The sequence below is a fragment of the Cyprinus carpio genome, chromosome A3, assembly GCF_018340385.1.
Source record: "Cyprinus carpio isolate SPL01 chromosome A3, ASM1834038v1, whole genome shotgun sequence".
Taxonomy (NCBI): Eukaryota; Metazoa; Chordata; class Actinopteri; order Cypriniformes; family Cyprinidae; genus Cyprinus; species Cyprinus carpio.
The window spans coordinates 11,862,945-11,877,807 of NC_056574.1; the positions used below are offsets into that span (position 1 = coordinate 11,862,945).

The 14,863-nt window shown below is 37.7% G+C and overlaps 1 protein-coding gene and 1 pseudogene across 1 annotated transcript in view; both read left to right on the plus strand.

Moving 5' to 3' along the window:
- LOC109059404 (nuclear factor 1 X-type-like) overlaps nucleotides 1-14,863 on the plus strand; it is a 723,368-nt gene that overhangs the window by 46,886 nt on the left and 661,619 nt on the right.
- LOC122136224 overlaps nucleotides 12,713-14,863 on the plus strand; it is a 70,824-nt pseudogene continuing 68,673 nt past the window's right edge.

Here is a 14,863-nt window from a genome sequence, read left to right on the forward strand (position 1 = left end):
TACTACTATAAATACTACAATTATATTAGAATACATACTTGAACTTTGAATTCCCCAAAAACATTTTTTTTGATGATCTCATGCAGCCGAACACAAACACACGCGACACTGTCATCACACTCAACCAATGTTGCACATTTTGGGGGCGGGACTAATCTATTCTGTCTGACGAAGCAATGGCAGATTAGTTAGTGTTTGTAAAACCTGTTTTGGAAGTCATTTACGTTTATTTCCAATTCCTACTTTGGTGGTGCAACAAAGTGAGCATGACATTGTAAATACAAACAAATATTCCAAAAAACAACAAACAGATATTCGACGATCCTGTTGTTCATTTTCGAACTCTTTGGTTCTTTCAGTTTCCTCTTTTCTTTTCTTTCTTTTTTTTAAAAGGTGCCAGGAAGAGGGTGTGGTGTCGGTAGCAACAGATACCGATCCAGAAGGTGTTTGTTGAACCCACCGGAAACTAAGACTGCTTAAAACGCCGACAGATTGGCACAGACCTACAGAAAGGCGATACAGTAGGGGTTGTGATTTGGGTATATGGCAGGTACAATCCTTTAACTTGCATCAAGGGCATGGCAAAGTCCCGCGGTTTGACAAGCACATTGGCACCTCTGACACCTCGCAGAAAACTGTCCAGAGGGGCGACTGAAGAGAGAAAACAATAGTTCAAATGAGAAAGAGAGTGGGGAGGGGCGGGGGTATTTAGTCATAGTGATCTCCTTGTTCTGCAAGAGGATGGCCCTGTTTGTTTGGCAGCGCTGATGATGGATCCTCTTGTTTGTGTGCTAAGATTGCCCTTTTAAATAACATTTCTCTTTGATGCGAAGGCGTTTCAACACTCGGCAACTATAGTGCCTGTGTGGACTTTCGTGTGTGTGTGTTTGCGGGGGTCATCTTCTGTCCCGCCCGCTTCCAGGGGTCCCACGTTGTGCGGTCGTAAACTGTTGTCCAGGATGTGTGTCTTATTAAGGTTCATTTTAAATTTCATTTTTCGCCTGTGATTTCCGGGGGGGGGGGGCATCCAACGGCAATCGAATTTATCAACGTATATTCAGTCCTAATTGATGATGCAAAGCTATTAAAAAAAAAAAACAGTCTCCTCCTCCTGGTCTTAAATCCTCCTCCCCTTCTCCTTCATTTCTGGGTTCTTTCAATGGCCACAGCTTTTGGCACACCCGACATAATTCTCTCTTGCATGCAACGTCTCCTGACTCATCACTGGGTGTGCCAACAAATCAGCAGGTTTTAATCATTCAAAACTATCAAGGGCATGCAGCGGAGCCCGTGCCTTTTTTCGGCTCGACTCAGAGGCCTGGAAATACGCCATGGAGCTTGCGCAGGATCTTGGATGAAGGTCATAAGACCTGGCCCTTCAAGGTGATGGCTACGGGGCAAATGGAAAAGCTGTTGGCCATTTAGGTGTGTGCTGGTTGTCAGGTTTTACCCCCCTAATGTGCCAGGGTCCCCATCTCACGGCAAAATTCGTACAATATCACTATTTTACAAGGTGGGCTAATTCCGTAAGAACTTCGTAGACGACCAACACTTCAGATCCCAAATTCATATGATTTTTGGCCAAATCGTACGTATGTTTAAGGAGTTGCCACAATTTCGTTATGAATTTGGTACGAATGACCTCACACCAGAAGAACCCTCGCCCCTAACCCCTACCCGACACTTGATAGACAATTAGGGGCCATCGGCGATACAAATCGTATAACAACGTAACGAGTGAAGAACGGTCCCCGTCAAATTCCTATGAAACATGATTAGCCACCTGCATAAAATACATACGAATTTTCGTTGAGATAGCCGTTCGCATTGTGCATGTTAACTGTATTTTAACTGCCCAAAAAAAACTGCAAAACTGTGCATATACTGTTTGCATTAAAAAAATGTTTGGGAATCAGGTAAAAAATTTTTATTATGCTTTTTGAGAAAAAGGTAAAGGCAAGGCTGCATTTAATTTTTATTGGGATTAAAAATATTAGGAAAACACATGATAAATTTATTACTACAATGTTTAAAAACAACTTTTCTTGTTTCTATTTGAAAATTGTATCTTAAAATGTAATTTATTCTAAGTTGTATGCAAAGGAGTAATTTTGCAGCCATCATATACTCCATCTTCAGTGTCCAACGTATCACTTCAGAAATCATTCTTCTAATACTCTGATTTGTGGGTTTCAAAGAAACATTTCCTTTTCTTGATCAATATTAAAAACTGCCATGCTAAATTAATTATTTTGTAAAACAGATTTTTTTGTAGCATTATAAAATTCTTGTGACTGTTTACTTGTTTCATTCAATTTAATGCAATCCTTTGGATGAATAAAAGTATTAAATTTTCAATTCAACAAAACCAAAAAATTGACAAACTTTTGAAAGATCTTTTTCTTGTCTGTGATATGCGTAATATCAGTAGTATGACCCCCCCCCCTCAAAATCACAAGTTCAAGTCTTTTGTTCGTTGTTTTAATATATTGGCTAATTTGATTGCGACTTTACACATTTAATACTATGGTGTAGAAACAATTTTCATGGTCGAAACCTTGCTAGTAACATTTCCACAATTAATACAAAGACAGCCAGCAAGTAACATTGAACATTGACAATTTCTCAACAATCTTTTTTTTTAAAAAAAAAATGTTCCACCAGAAGAGAAGTAAGATTATGAATTATATGCAGAGAACAGTTTTTATTTTTTTTTTTTTTTTTTTTTTTTTTGTGGGTGATGGAACTGTCGCTCTTTAAAAAGCCCTTCTCAGAAGGAGCTGTCTGCGGAGGTCCGTCTTGGGCCTGCCTTATCAAAAGCCAGAGATATTCAGAGACTAATGATGTGTTCCAAAGGTGTTCCTGTGTTCTCAGATCATCGCCTCCGTAGCAGCGCGTAAAAGCCTCGTTTGATTTCTCTAACGCATTGTGAAACCAGTGGTGTGGCGGTCGTGGTGCATCCAGGCCCCGTGCAGGTAACTCCTGCGGTAGTGGTCGAAATCAGGACACAAGTTAAGTAAAGCTCAAGATTTCTGATGAATGGCCTACAGTAACAATGCAATTAAAAGAACGATCAAAAGAATCGCTCGCTCTTGACCCAACAAGATTTCGTTTATTTGTTTTTTTTTTTTAAAGTCATGATCCTTTAAAAATTCATTGTAGCACCCCAGTCACGTTACTTTCCAATAAAAGTCTAAATGGTTAATTTTGGAAATTTAGGTAACTTTTAGCTTTTAAATTTGAAACGGTTTTTATTGTTATAAAAAAAAATTTTTCTTTTGTTTTTTATCGTCCAGTTGTTTGTATCACAAACATTGTATGTTTACAAAAAAAATTGTTATTATCATAGGTTTGTGGAATTATTTTATATTTTATTTTTTTTTTTTTTTGGTAAAATTTAGTCAACACCTTTTAGCCAAAATTTATGATAAGAATTTTTTTATTGTAATCTATCTATCTGGATGCAAAATGTAGCATAAAACTAAAAAAGAAATTTTTGTTTTTTTTTGTTTTTTTTGTTTTTCAAGTTTATTTTGTTTTGAATTTATTACTTCTATTATAAAAAAAAAAAAGAAAACAAAAATATCTATGGACAAAAAGATAAAAAAATGACAAACATGTTTAAGGAATTTTTTAAATTTGATTTATCTCTTTTAATATTGTTCACACTCTGATTTTTTTTTTAATATCCATGGGAATAAGATTTTTGCCATTTGCATTTTCCCTTCTGCATTTTGTCAGATATCTTTTCCAACCAACCCCAAAGCAACTTACAGTTGCATTCAAGCGTATAGTATTTTTGCTCTGCTGCAAAACCTGTCATTTTCCGCTGGGACACTTGAAGTCCGTGCACCTTGGCAATTGCTAGTGCTAGGAGTCTGCCAGCTGAGCTGCAGGAACATCATTAATAACCAGCTCGGTGTTGTGCAATTCCTTCAATCCATTTATCGGGAAAAGAATAAGAGGAAAAAAAAAAAAAAAAAAAAAAAACTTATATCGAATCTCTTGGCCCGCTGGCTTTTTTGGTCGTTGTTGATTTGGTTTGTTTTGCTTAAACTACACCTGTGCCTACATACCACCTAATCAAGGGAATTAATCAGCAATGATGTTTTATTTCGAGCAAGCCATTAATTGTTTACGTTGCATTTTAGTGCAATTAGGTGTTACGCCGAAATGGATAAGGAAAAGTGTTGTCCTACTGTCATGAGCATCACGGTTTGTGCTGACAGTTTATACCATAGTATGTTTTGGAACAAAACCCCATTTTTGCCAGAGTGAAAAATCCTTTTCATATCACTTTCTCACCTTTCGTTTACAAATGTACATTTGCTACTGGCCGCCCCAAAGTTTGGAATAATTAAGATTTTTTAAGCTTTTTTGCTACACCCAGGCTGCATTTATATTTGACATCATAATTGCTTAAGTAAGAAACAGTACTGGCCCACTTGAAATAACCTCATACAGATTTTAAAATAAATGCTTTTTTTTCTATCTTAGACTATATTTAAACCATTAATTTTATTCCCACTTGATCAAAAGCTAGAATTTTTTCAATATCATTATTTCCAGTCTTCAGAATCATTTTGATCCTTGGGAAATCCCATTGCTGCTCTAGCTGCTACTGAGTACTCCAGGCATTTATGGTATTCCATATTACTATATATGTAATGTTTTTATACCATATATATATTTTTTGTTTTATATATAGCCACACTTTGTGCTAATACTTTTTTATTTATACACCCTTCTTTATTACCTATATGAAAATTTTTTTATCAAATGGCTGTGCCAAGTGACATAGAGACTTCCTCTCAAGAAAACAAAAAAAAACTTTTTTTGCTAAGATTTTGTCCAGCCAAGTGATGCCCTTGCAGGCCAGGCACCACCCAGCTGAGCCAAATCTGGCACATGGCTCACAGCACACCTTAACCATTTCCCTCTGGCCAGGCCCAGAAGATATATGTTGGCTCACGGCCAGGCTGAAATGCTCTTTGAGGTTGTGTCTTTTGCCAAGGCCCAGCACCCCTATGCAGTTCTTCCCAGAAAGTACACATGCATTCCCATTACAGCTCTTGAGCTCCCAGTCTCCTCCCAGGAGCCCTCCTGAGGCCACATGCCACCCTTCCCACTTCTCTCCGCTGCCACAAATTGCTTGCAGACTTTTCACACATAGTAATGTGCTGGTTTTGTAAGCTGGGAGTAGGCCCAAACACCACCAAACAGCTTCCGCCATCACTCCATACATCACTACTTCACTTTTTCATCCGCTATCTCCACAAACTGCAGGCAGCCACCACACACCCTAGCTTACCGCCTATAGTATGATAAATACCTTCTAGCATTGGCCCAGGCTAAAAGGAATTTTTTGCATTCCTTACTTTATAAAGCAGGGCCATGCAAAAAAAAAAAAAAAATGCTGAAATCACTTTGCATGTATAAATGGTCCTAGAGAAACACTTAAATGCCAGCAGCCAGCCAGGCAAGCACAAGGGCTACTTATACACACTTTACTGCACACATCTATAGCAGCACAGGCCTATTGCTGGAAACTGCATTTGTGTATAGGCTCAACATTCAAAAGTTTTTGAGGCTGCAGGCCCCCATTTAAAAAAAAGGTAGAAAACAGCATTTGCTTTAGGCGAGAAATCACTTTGCCGTGATTATAAATGTCTTTACTGTCACCACAGTAGCCATGCATACATGCTGCATAAAAAAAAATAAGTGCTGTCTTTCAAAAAAAAAAAACTGCTTTAACGTCACGCTTACATTCACATTCACACACAGCCCACGTTTCTGAGGTAAAAGTGCGAGGTTATACACTCCAGTGTGTGTGCGGAGATTGCATCCCAGCGTCAGACACAGCCAAGATAGCACGTGTGTGCAGAGTCCAGCTGTTCTGGCCACGCCCTTTGGGTTTGCTCCCACGCTGCACACACACTGCGCCTTATACAGACTGGCATCCTCACTTGGCCATGTGTACTTGCAATTCCTCACATAGCCTCCACACACTCCCTGCTTGTCTATCATGGCCATTATTTATCACATTTTTTACCTGTCTCTCACTGTCTCATTTGAGGCTCCGCCTCCTTCCCGTTTAAAAATATTTTAACAGGCTCTCTTTGTCCTTAGTTTCTTTTATTGTCAGAGTGTCTTTCTGCTGTGTGAGAGGGCAGACCTGGCCTCACGCCTGTCTTCTAGCTATGGTGTTTCAGGGTCACGGTGGGTCACACCTGGAGTAGTCACGGACGACAGCTGGCAAACCAACAAACCCAAACCCTGAAATCTCTCTCATTAAACATAAGCTATTTTCCCCAGTCACACACTAGAAAACTACTGGGGGAAAAAAAAACCTGTCCCAGAAACAACATCAAATATATTACAGAACAATAGGAATAATTATCATCTTCATCCTAATACTAAATAAATATTTTCAGTAATTAATAATTAAATTATAAAGCCTAAAAGCTTTAATAACTTTTAATGAATTATAAGCTAAAATTTACAAATATTTCACCTTCACTACAAAATATTAAAATACACACTTTTCATTTAATAAAACATAATCTTGAGTCTACTTGATGGCACTTTCAGGTTTCCCCAGGACTAATGTTCCTAATTTAGTTTTTAGTATAACATAATAATAATAATTATTATTATTGGTGGCCAATTAATGTGCACATTATTATTATTATTGTGTGTGTGTGTGTATTTAAGAATAAATATTTAATATAGGAAGAAAACATATTTCAATTCTAATTCTTTCAAAAGGCTGAAATATAAAGACATTTGAGTTTTAAAGCTGAATGGTTTCACACTAAAATATAATGCACTACAAAAGGAAACCCTCTTTGTTTTTTTCACTGGCTGGGTTGTTTCCTAAAACAATAGAGGCTATTTATTTACGATGAGAACATGTCATGCTTTTGATATTACCCAATCCTTGTAGGAAGGTATTGGTTTATAAATAGCCATCAGTGGTGTGCAGAATCAGTTTGCTGGCCGCACTTTTTCAAAAAGCGAGTGAGCGCATTATATATTTAAGCAGATTTTATTTGGATTTCGTTTTCTGTTTTTTGTAACACATGATGCGCGGTTACCATTTCCTCCGGTTTGCTTATCTGCTTAAGCGATCTTATTTGCTGCGAGGATATTGATACTAACAGTGATATTATTATTAGCCTTACTTCATCTAACATTTCATTTAAATCTGGGTTCTTGTTCATATAATGAGGGGGTTTATCTCAAGCTAGAATAATCACTTCAGTTATTAAGGAATTATTTTTAAAGCGCTAGGACTTCAATCTTTCGCAGCAGGAGCCTATCCACCATCATTCTCTCTGTTCCTCTAAATAACCTGATAAATGCGGCGTGGAATAGATACATTATTATATTAAATAACCGAATATATAATACTTTCAAATGTTTAAACAGAAAATATCCGAAAAAGAAAAAAATCATATTCAGGAAAAGCCAATCAATATTCAATTACTACCACAGACACCCTCGCTTGAGACTCTGAGATTCTTTTTGTGGATTATTGAACCCACATTATTATTATTTTTTTTTTTCTTTATTGTTAAGCCAGCTCTCAGTAAAACTAGGGGGTATCACTGTACTTTTGGTTTTTACATAGAACTGTAGAAAAATCCTTTGCAAAGTTTTCAATGTAAAATGTAGGCTGTTATTTGTTATAAAGCTGAATCTCTAGACAAAATTAGCTTTTAAACCAAACAAGATAAATCATTGACATGTAAAGTTTTGATGAAGAAGAAAGTTTGAATAATAGGCCCTGACAAAATTAGATTTTCACCAGGCAGGTAGCATTGCTTTCTGATTGTGACTAAGATATAGTTTTGAACATTTAGCAGGAAAATGCATTGGCTAATACAATATATGACACTAATTTATGCCACGTATTTTTTTGTAGTAGCCTACAACCTACATTATCAAAACTGTGCGTGCTTAGATGTTCAAGTAATTTTTCTGCATTGATTGGAAGGAGCTTGGGTGTTTTTTGTTACTATTAATTGATTTTACCGTCAGTGACAAACTAACACAAATGATTCTCTGGCGCCCGACAGCAAACGCTCTTTCCAGCTCGCTCATTTCCATCCGACTGCTGGCACACGCTTGAGAGATGATGTCTTCTCTTTTAAGCATTAATGTTGTAGGAACAGGCGAAAGGGAAAAATAACACAGCGATTATTTTAATTGAGCTGGCAGAACTCTTGCGCTGCTCGTAGTCTGTGGTCAGAAAGGCGGACGTGACGCGCTGATGATGTTACCTGAGCAGAACGCTATGAACTCAAACGCTGCTGTGCGAGCTGGTTTCCCTGACCTCTGAGGAGCGGTGAGACCCGTGCTGGGGCTTTAGGGGAGAAACCAGGCCGTGTTTGTGGGGTTTGATGACAGGACGGGCGCAGGACTGATACAGGTCGATGAAATGCGATGTTTTGCTACATTATGAACATTTTTTAAAAACTTGTATCCCTTCCATCGGCGTATTAGATACGTTTGATACGAAATAGTGTCGTTTTATAAGTTTGAAAAGCTTGAAATAGATGACAGGCCCATGCTTAAAATAAAACAAGTCACGAGAGGTTTAACTCCTCGTGCGTTTATTAAACGGCAGCAGTAGTACGTGATTCATTGGACAAGTGTTCAATAAATAGTTAGTTTATTGGTAGTAATAACAACAACACGAACAATTCTTCCGCCAAGTAATATAGTTCATTAGCCTAATGACCGTAGGCTATTTAGGTTGCCAATCAACCTGGCGCACTAACCTATTAATATAGCCGCAACTGTCAGTTGATACTGAATGTTTGGACCCGAGTCTTTGTTTTCATAAATTTCACGGCGCTTCGTAAATTGAACACAATAATAGAGATGTTTGTGTGTCCATAAAGTCAGTTTTTTCTTTCTTAATTTTTTGGCATGAATAACGTCGTAGGTAAAGATTTTGTAGACTGGATATCCCAAAGTAGCTAACAGTTGAATATTTTAAAATATCTATATTTTAATTATTATTATTTTTAACTAATATATTTTTTTTAAATAATACTTTTTAAATAATTTTAATAGTTTATCTTTTAATTAATTAAATATTATTTTGAAAAGTAGCTAGTATCATGTCTTTGATTTGTGAAATGCTTTATTTTGTCCTATTCTCGGCCCCTGTTCTATAGAAAAGGGGTGTCTTTGGGCAAGTGAATTTTAAAACGCCATGTTGATCGAAGCTTATCTCATATCCAGGTAGCACTACGGGGAAGCCATTAGGCTGTTTTTAAACAGAGAAGGGTTGTTTTGAAAAAAAGGTGCTATTAAAAAATCATTCAAAAAAATTTGTCTCCTCTGGTTGTGTGTTTAATTAGCATCTTATTAGAGACCTAAAAGCGGTTTTGGTTTTTTGAAATAGGCTCCCATTTGAAAAAAGCACAAATAAGATTTTTTGAAATGGGAGGCGTTATCACCACAATCCGTCCAATGAGTTTCTTGGTCTTTTTAAGAGATTTTATATGCTTGCTTCCCAGCATTTCAAATCAATTTTTGGGACAAACAGCATCAAGCGTATATCACAAATTTTTTTTTTTTTAAAACGTAAACAAAATTTGATAACAGTTCAGTCTTCTCTTTTTATTAGGGTTAGATCTGAATATCCTAGAAATCTCTGCTTCTTTATGTTAAGCAGTGTTGTTTTATATTCTTTTTTATCCAAGATTAAAAATTCCCCAAAACTCGATTTAATTACAATTTCATGTAAAAAAAAAAAAAAAAAAAGCACCGTTTTCCTGAGCAAACGTCAAAAAAAATGACATTTGAAAAAACATTTTAAAAGCTTCATTGGCAAAATTTATGCATATTTTAATTTGTGCAAAATTAACTTTGGAAAACCTCCCAAATGTGACAAAACAGTCTTTAATTTTTTTCAAGTAATCTTATATCATTTGTGTTTACCATTTTAATTTCTAAAAACGGCTGTGGGGATTTTTGGGCCGCACAAATTTTATAATTTTTTTTTTTTTTTGGGTTGTTCCCAAAAAACTTTCAAATTTTTTGACAAATTCAGATCAATATTCAATCTCCCCTCCCTTTGGCCCGCTGCATTCGGGCCCGAGCTCCTCGTTTTCTCAGACAGACCAGCTATGTTTGTTTTAAATTAGAGATGCACATGGGGGAAGCGAGGGGGGTCAGCAGGTTGCTTTCCTCACTTTGTCTTAACCTCTAAAATCCCGCGAGCAACTGCACCGGCTACTAAAGAGTCATTACTTAGGAGTTTTGAAGCGCTGTGTGCTTTCTCCCCGTAAGATCCTGTGCCAAGGTGGCGTCGCATAGCTGGCAATGGTGACTGCGACCCGGGCTTAAGAACACAGTTTGCCATATGACTAAGCTTAATGGGATGGTGAACTTTTGCCACAGTGGTGGATGCGAGGAACTTTGTCAAATTGGCAAATCATTGCACCACTTTGGGACTGGACTATGTGCATTAGCTCGCTCTCTCTCGTTCTGCCTCAGCCCCCTCCTCTCTTTCCCCTCCTTTTTTTTCCAGCTCTTCCAGAAGCTAACACATATTGGCTGAGCTACAGGCATCTTGTTGCCAAATGGGTGGAGCCCTACTCGTGTTGGCAGGCCAGGCAGTAGTTAGGAAGGAACGCGGAAGGGACGAGAGAGGAAGCAGTGAGCGATCGAGAAGTTGGAGAGAAAAGGAGTAAAAAAAGCAGCAGCACTTGGGTTTACCAGCCCGGTCACTTGCACGACTCGTCCAACATTGATTCGGTTCTCTTTTTTTTTTCCTGCCAAAAGTATTCTGTGCTTTGCATTAGCCAGCTCCCCACCGCCCCTTCTGGCATCGCAGGAGTGTGCATGGCCATGTCTTGGCGTGTGTCTGCGTTTTGTACTGAGCTCTCTGAGTTTTTTGCGGATCAAGATCAGAAAACTCGTACGCTGCCAGGATTTTTTTTTAATCTGCATTGTTTTTGATTTTTTTAATTATTTGGAAAGTGAAAGCATTTAATTTTATTTTGAGTGCTTCTGCTTTTCTGTTTTTTTTTCCTTCTTTTATTTTCTTGGATACACACCTTTATTAAATTTTTTGTTTTTATTTTCTTCTTCTTTTTTTGGAGCAATTTTTTTTTATATATAACCAATTTTACCTGGAAACGCAAAATGGAATTGCTGGTATTTTATTTTTTTTTTGAATTTTTTTTTTGAAGGATATTTGTGGCGTCTAATTTGTTGCTTTTCTTTTTTTCTTTCCTTTTTTTTTTTTTTTTCGGTCGCCTATTCTTCATCTTCGCCAACCCAGCAGTTGTTGTTTCGGCGTGAGTGGCAAGCGCACACCGGCGTGTGATTCCAATCCCGAAATCCCTGAAGCAGCGTGCCTGGAAATTTATGATGAGAGTGCAAGAATGGTAAACTACCAGCCTTTCTCTCTCTTCTAAGCTCCTATCTGCAGTGTGGTACTTTTCGCGGTGATATCTGCCTTCTCGATTATTGAGAAATGCGAACATGCCTGGATTTCGCCGTTGCAGCAGCCCATAGAGAAGGATTTTGCATGGCAGGTCTTGAAGGGGCGCCAGTTTAACCCGCTGATCTTGTTTGTGGCTAAGAGTTGGCGAGGAGAGGGGGCCCCAGCACGGTGGCCCTGGCACCAAAGCACCTGCGTGGGTGCTGATTTAGGCTTTGTCACTGAGCGTTGTGTGGTGAAGGTATTGCTGGAGAGCTGGGCCAGGTGCTTCCGCTGTCGCGGGGAATCGCCAAGTTTCTTCTTGGCCTGACTTGAGCTAAAAGAAGCTGCTTTCTGTGAATTCTCAGAACTCCGGAATTCCTGCACAGCCACTGTGAGATGTTTCTAAAACTGTCTGAAAGAGAGCCTCGTTTAGCTTTCGATTTGCGATTACTTTAATTTGCAAAAGTCTTTGTCATTTATGTAGAATAATTGTGTCTGAACTTAAGGATTTTTTTGCTTTATGCATGCTACTATTGTGAACTATATTTCAATTGAAAATAATGATTGACTCACATTCTTATATTTGCTATTTAGTTTACATTCTATTCAGTCCTAATTTATGTTTTTATTTATTTATTTTATGTTTGCTCAGCATTGAGATAAATGTCAAAAATCTGATGTTAAAAAAGAATAGAAAATTGGCATTAGAATTCAGAACAATCAAATGGCTTTAATGGGAATGTGTAATAACAGATTAAATAGAATGTAAGACTTATAACATGTAAGTCTATATTATTTTCATAGAATAATAATAATTGTTTTCCAAAGTAGCTACACTGCTACACAAATGTTTTTCTAAAAACTGTGTATTTTTTGGTTGTTCTAGTAAAATTAATATCCCTATAACAAGATAAACGTATTGTTGAGGAACCAAATTTTTTTAAGATGGGTAAGAAAATTCACAAAAACTCAGTTTTTTGCCTGCATTACATCATTGGCAAATATATATATTCATTGACACTCTCATAAAATTATTGAGAGTTATTTAAACCTAAAATGGATTCAAAGGACCTAAATGTAGCATGCAGTCTCTTTTGTATTCGCACTATCGTTAAGATATTTTTAATGCCAAGTGTATTGCAGATATGTAAATTCAGATGCATCAAGCTCTTGTCCACAAAGATTCAATATTAGCATTTAAGTTCCATGGAAGGTTTCTGAATATATTCTGAAATTCCATTTTTTTTTTTCTTTGGACAAAACATGGAGAGAATTCATCCCTTCATCGAGGGTTTGCTGCCACACGTCCGTGCGTTCTCCTACACCTGGTTCAACCTCCAGGCCCGCACAGCGCAAGTACTTCAAGAACACGGAAGCGCATGACGAAGGACGAGGAACGCGCCGTCAAAGACGAACTCCTGGGCGGAAGCCCGAGATCAAGCAGAAGTGGGCGTCCGTCTGCTCGCAAGCTTCGCAAAGACATCCGGCCGGGTTCCGTGAGGACTCGTGCTCACCATCACGGGAAGAAGCCGCCGTGCTGCGTGCTGTCCAACCCCGACCAGAAGGGAAAGATCCGCCGCATCGACTGCCTGAGGCAAGCAGACAAAGTCTGGCGCCTGGACCTGGTGATGGTTATCCTGTTCAAGGGAGCCCGCTGGAGCACAGACGGAGAGGCTGATCAAGTCACCGCAGTGTTCCAACCACGGCCTCTGCGTGCACCGCACCACATCGGTGTCCGTGAAAGACTGGACCTGTATCTGGCCTACTTTGTCCATACGCCAGGTGAGTCAAACACACACACACACACACACACACACACACACACACAGAATATGCCGCTGTGTAACCCAGTTCAGGAAGCTACGGTCCGATTCAGTTCGGGCTGTATTCCAAAAATTTACTTGAATGCAAATATATGCAAATACAGGCTTTGTTGTGTTTATTTCTTTGTTATTATTATTTGTGTGATTGTGATGGAACTTGAAGGTGTGTGTGTAATTTTTTTTTTTTATATTTATGTGTGTGTGTGAGAGAACTGGTTTTATAGGTTATGTTTGCTGTAGTGTGTGTAGCATATAATGCAACCATGCCTTTGATAGTTGTGCATGCATTATGTGTGTGTAATGTCAGTTTGTGTATTGGCAATGGTAGTGACAGCTGGCCTGCTCCCAGCTGGTGTGAAGGCCAGACACACACACACACACACACACACACACACAAGGCCACACACACACAGGTTGTTTGCAGATTACACTGCTGCCCCTAGCTTTTACACCTAAAATCACAACGATCACATTCTTATAGGGCTAACATTTTACTTTAGATTTACAGTCTTATCTTATGTATTTTTATTTTATTTAGTTTTAAGTTTTTGCCCAGTAAAGCATTTGAAATAAATGTCCAAGGTAGATATGAAAACTCAGACCATTCGCTTGTCAAATTCTAAACAACCCAAAAAGACTTTTATGGAACTTTATGGATAAATACAGATCTTAAATCTAAAAAATATTTTATTTTCATGAAAGCATTGAACAAAATAAATCCATAATAAATATATTTTATTATAAAAAATAAAGGTTTTTATTCCAGATTTTTTAGATATAATATATGTATTATTATATATAAATTATTATTATTATTATTATTTTTATAATAATAAATGGCATATTGTTTCTAAACACTTAAAGTAACACTTTCTCAACTACTACAACAAAATAAAAGAAATAAATATAAATAAAACTATTATAAATATTAATTACTTTTGTTTAATGTAAAGGTTATTATATTTAAAATATTTAAGTTAAGTATTTTTATTTGTTGTTATGTATTTTGATGGTTACGTGATTTATTAGAGGATGGTTGGTGATTGTGGTTTTTTTTGTTGGTAAGAGTTGCACAGTTAATTATGTTTGTTCAGATGAGCGGTTAATGATCGGTCACTATATGCACGGCGCAAGTGTTTTGCTTGGCGCAAAAAACCCAAAAACAACAGAAATAAAAGGGGGAGAAAGGGAGAGAGAGAGAGAAGAAATCCCCGGAGAGAAGAAGACACTCACCAAAACAGCACAATATTCATCTTATTTGCAGCTTAATAATTTTTTACAGGCTCAGCTTCAGTTAATTTTTTATTTAGCTATTATATGTTGCACTCAGAGTAGTTAGTTTGTGGAAACAAACCACGGCAAGGTCGGCAAACATTTTGATTGGCCGGTTTTTTTTTTTCGCCTTGTTTTTCTCTGTGTGTTGTGACACAGAGCCATAATTCTGTTTTTTTTTTTTTTTTTAGTTGGCAGGCTTCCACGGCTCCGAACCGTTAGAGAGATTTTGTTTGTTGTCCCATCTTTTGCGAGTTTCAAATCTTCTCAGTGTACCGTGTGTGGTGTGTGGGAACTCAGCATCCAGTTAGCCGCCGGG